This window comes from Acipenser ruthenus, chromosome 31, assembly GCF_902713425.1.
Source record: "Acipenser ruthenus chromosome 31, fAciRut3.2 maternal haplotype, whole genome shotgun sequence".
NCBI lineage: Eukaryota > Metazoa > Chordata > Actinopteri > Acipenseriformes > Acipenseridae > Acipenser > Acipenser ruthenus.
Genome location: NC_081219.1, coordinates 13097117 through 13102500, shown reverse-complemented (window position 1 = coordinate 13102500; position 5384 = coordinate 13097117).

The following is a 5384-nucleotide window of genomic DNA, read 5'->3' as shown; positions in this document are numbered from 1 at the left end:
CAGGCGATAGAGAAGAGATCTTGCAAACAAACCAATTTATCTATTACTTCCCAGGCTCAGTCAGACACACCATAATCTGTGCCAATTTCAAAGGAGAAACATGCAGGATGAATAATAAGACTGAGAGGAGGGGAGGGCGGGGGGGGGAGGGGGGGGGGGGGCTCCTGTTGTCTGTGGAAAGAAAGAGAAATAGTGGAAAACATCCGTAATTTTCTCCGCGGGATCCAGAGTAATTGAGTCACTTAAAATCCAGATAGAGAGATACATGTATGAAACGAAAGGGGGGCAAAGTGCGAGTGCAGAGAGACACAAGCGAAGGGGGCACGATTGTGCATCTACTGTCAGTGTAAACAGCTCCCCTCAGCAGGAGAAAGCAAACCTTTTTTTTTCTTTTCATCCTTAAGTGCCTTGTCACATCTATTCAGGATGTGATCTGTCACAACTCATTTTTTCCTCTTCTTTTCTTGTCTTTCTTTCGTTCACCCAATTTCTTTCTTTTTTTAAAAAAAGAGCGAGAGAGAAAAGGAGAGAGAGAGAAAGAGAGAGCGAGGGCGATTTGCATCAGGAAAAAACTGGACCTCTGGAAGTGGTTATGGTAGCAATTTTCTTCTCTCTCTCTCTCTCTCTTCCACTATGATTTTCTTCTTCTCTCTTTGAAAAGCTGGACAGCGTCGTCTTTCAGGCCCCCCTAAATGTTTCCTCACCAGCAGTCCGAGCCTGTCTAAGATTGCATTATTCTGGAAGAATGTGCTCCCCCCACCACGAAACAGGAACCAAATGTGTCTGGGTCTGGGACCCTCTCTTGTTGGTTGCTATCTATCTGAAGCACTGACTATCCATGCACTGACTTAGCAGTTTGAGCTAAAGACTGGGAGGCAGTGTCTAACTTTGTGTCCAAACAGTTACATTTCAGGGCCTGGGAGACAGAGTGGTCTACAGGTTAGAGCGGAGGGACTGGGAGGCAGTGTGGCCTAGTGGTTAGAGCTGTGGGACTGGAGAGAGAGGCAGTGTGGCCTAGTGGTTAAAGCTGAGGGACTGGGAGGGTCAGTGTGGCCTTGAGGTTAGTGCCGGAGGACTGGGATGCAGTGTGGACAAGTGGTTGGTCATCAAAATGTATTATATCTGAGAAATAAAGGAGGTGGCAATACTGTAGCTTACTATATATATATATATATAGCTCTTGTGGTAGCACAGGACTAGATATGCTAACCTATGCAAATAAAAGCTTTCGGTCCGCTCTTTAAAAAACGGCATCTCATCTCGTTCCAATATCAAACCTGGTAATGTCGAGCGACCTGCTGCTGGTTCTGTCTGCCTCCTGCAATGTTTATCAGTTCAGTTCAGTTACCCCCCTTGTGGGTTTTGTGCCTTATTTTGGTGTCGGTAGCAGCAGCCCATTTTTGCCTAGCCGTGTTTTAACATAATCTTCAGGTCTGAACAATACCAGCGACAGGGCAACACTGTTGATGTTAAGAGCGCTATTCGTTGGCCATTTGGGGTAGAGGGCAGCGCAGGTGGGTGCCTGTGGGGCAGAGGGCAGCACAGGTGGGTGAAGCGGAACATGCCCCTGGTCGACTCGTAACAAAGCAGACAGAAGCACTGGGATGCAGGCTCACACGTGGGAATAGAGAGGGAGGAGGGAGTCAGTGAACCAGGAAAGGAGTGGGGGTGGAGGTGGAGAAGAGGCACAATGCAGGGATCCCCTGATCTTTGCTGGGATAAGGTTTCAGGACTAGAAAGAGGAGGAAAGCAGTTGAAATGTAATTCTTTCTTCCTGTTCTTAGACCCCAGCGTGATCATGAATGCTGTTAAGTAGCGCCCAATTACAGAGCAATTTCTCATCAATTTCCATTTTAAACTGCCGGATTACATTTTTTTTTAAAACAATCAATTGATAGCCACCAGAGAAAGGAATGGATGTGGGGAGGAGGGAGAGGTGGCCTCAGAACTTGTAAGGTTTGGGGTATTTGATTGAAGGTGTGGGATAGGGATATGGGATTGGGGGGTGTAAGTATCCTGGACTCTGACATCAGGGCACGACCTGGTTTATATAGGGGGGCAACCTAGCGATCTGAGATTTCGGCATTCAAGATTCGCAACAAAAAGAAAGTGATAAGGATAAAAAGGCTTTGTCCTTGTAGTTTTTGCCTATGAATCCAGCTCTGATGAAGACTGAGATTGACATGTGAAAAAGCAGCAGCAGGAGATTGTGGTTACCCTTACAAGTCCCCAGTGGCTGCCTTAGTAAAAGCACTGCCATGTGGAGAGCTGGGGAGTCACGTCAACGCGGTTCAAATCCTGGTAGCGCCGAGTTGTCGGCATTAGCTGGGGACTCACAGGAGTGCCTCAGTGGGACAGTTCACGCCATTACGACCCTTACAGCTCAGGCGCCTGGCCAGGCTGGCTCTTAGATAAATTCATTGGTTCGGCTCGGCTGGCGAAAAGAGGCGATCGGCTTGATTATCAGTGCTCCTGATTGGTAAGATTTAAAAAGAAGAGTCCTACCTGCTACCTCTGAGCTGCTATTGCTATATGAAGCCACTGCATAGTCATGGTCAGAGTATAGGTGTAACATTCGACAGAGATCACGGAACACCAGGAATGGAAATAAGACTCCTATTGCATAGCAGTTTCACCCATCCCTGGTTTTACTATGAGCTTGATTAGCACAGTGTGTAGCTAACACTCTCCAGTGTGTTAAACTCATAGTAAAACTAGGAATGGGTCCAGTTGCTAGGCAATGGAAGTCTGATTTCCATCCCTGTAAGACAATATTAACCAGACAACACATCTGGGAGGGCGATGTTCATGGGAACATTGGTCTAGTTTTAAAAAACAACCTTTAAAGTAGGGTTCTCTGTTCTTATTTATGCATGTTTATTTGCCTTGTCAAACGAGAAGGATTTGCTCCGATCATGCATTGTTATTAAATGCTAGGGGCTAAACAGGGCTAGATTGAAACAATAAAACAATTTGCTATGGGTTTCCTGATAATTGTTATAGTATGTCAGGGGTCCTTTCACTGGTTAAGTGAGGAACATGATTCTAAACCACAGGCTGCCTTGAGTTACAATGCAGGTGGATGTGTGTGTGTGTGCGTGTGTATGTGTGTGTGTGTCTGAGTGTGTGTATGTGTGAGTGAGTGAGTGTGTGTGTGCGTGCTTGCGTGCGTGTGTATGTGTGTGTGTGTGTATGTGCGTGCGTCTGTGCATGCGTGCGTGTGTGTGTGTGCGTGTGTGTATGTGTGTGTGCATGTGTGCGCGTGTGTGTGTGTGTGTGAGGTGTGTGCGTGTGTCTGTGTGTGCGTATGTGCGTGTGTGTGTCTGTGCGTGCGTGCGTGCGTGCGTGCATGTGTGTGTGTCTCTGTGTGTGTCTGTGTCTGTGTGTGTATGTGTGTGTGTTCAGGAAACTCTCCTGAGAAGCGATGGTCAGCCTCCAGAAACTGACACCTGCTTTATATACCCAGGTTTTCTTTTTTTTTGGGGGGGGGGGGGGGGGGGGGGGTAGATTTAGAAGACCAGATTGTAATTTTTTCTAGCTCTCATTTTGGTCTTTGATGCAGGATATGACCTCTCTTTCATTAAACACAGAAACATATTTCCAGACAGCTGTTAACGATAAGTGGCGGCCCAGGAACTCAACACACTTAAAACGAAGCCAATTTCCATATTTAATTTCGGTTACCTTGTAGTTACCCAGAACAAAAAAGGCAAACATTTGAAAGCGCTGTTAAATCACAGGATGTTAAAGAGGCCTTACTTTACCTTTCAACGCAGGCCTGGTTTGGCTTTTCAATGCAAAATAACAATCTGCTCGGAGAAAAATATAATAATCTACAAGTAAACAGTGAGTCTGTTATTCTGAAATGAATGTTTCAGTGTCTGTCTGAGCAACGCATGCTTTACAGCGCTTTTGTCAAGTGCACTTTCCTTCACTGACAATTACTTGCAGAGTGGTCCTAAGCTTGTGTTTTTTTATAATAAAACGTTTTGAAGCTGTTAGCAGGATATATATATATAAATATATAAAAATGAATAGAAATATCTGTATATTCGATTTTCTTTACATCATTAAATATCTGTAAAGTTAGTTCATCTTTCTCATCTCCTTGCTAAATCTTTTTTTTGTGCCAAGGTAATTTAAAGGTCAAGATATTAAGTTTTGGGACAATCAGGAACAGAAGAGCACCTTTGCATGAATAAAGAAGTCCCAAATTGTCCGCAATTCGAGAGTTTTTAACTTGCTGTTCTCCTGACATGTGCCAGATGTGCAGCGTTGGATGCTTCCACATGTTTAATAGTGCGGAAATGACGACTTGGTGTGAATCACTTTCCCTTCCAAAGGCAGTGTATTGTATTTCTTCAGTTTGAACTGTTGCAGGAATACAAAGCAGCTCCTTATGACTTTCCAACGAACGCGGTGGTCTTGTCTAGCCCACATATACTTAGTCTTGCTCTCTTAAAGTTTCCCATGGTATTTTTGCAGTTTTCCCCCATGCTTTTCCCATACTGTGCATTTACCACAGTGTAACCCGGTTTGACATGTTTATTAATGTGCTTTACCATACCTTGCTATTCTTTATCATGCTTACCTGTGTTTTTAACACGCTTTATAACACAATGCTTTTACTACGGTAATGTTTTGTAAGGCTACCACCTGTGTGATACACGCTGTTGTAAATTGCTGGCGTAGTTGTGTCCGCATATCCTGGCTATGAGTAGAACGACTGCTTATTTGCTATGGTAATCATAGCTATAGCTGACTAGTCGACGCATTAAAAAAATGAATGCAAATATTGCAATATTGCAGTTGTATGTATTGTAAATAATTATGGGGGGCAAAGTATTTAAACTTTTAGCCCGTGGAAATCACTTGCAGACACCTTCAGAGGCATGAACTTTTTAGATTTTTTTTCTTTTTCTGGTCTATATATTTACTTAGCCATGCGTTTCGTTTATATTCTGCTGATCTTCGCAATGTATCTATTGTGTGCTTGTACGCAGCATTGTATCTTGTTTATACTGGTGTTGTCTTACATAAAACCCGCAAAATAAACCCGGTATGTAAGACCGCTGTTGGGTAATCTAAAAATCCAAAATTGTTCCATCATTATCAACATACGACTGTATGTAATGTACACTCCATTCACTGATGGGTTCTTAATTCAAGCTGCAAATTAAATATTTTTTTTTTAATTAACCAATGCTGCTGCTTTCTTTTGATCTTATAATTTTATTAATCAAGGTCATCATCATCCGAAATGATCTCAAGGAAAACAACCACTTCCTGGATTTCTTGGCGACTTCATTTTTTTTGACCACTCCTACGTCACTCAAACCGGAAGCCGACGGCGATTACGTCATCGGTGCAAGCCCCCTATCTCC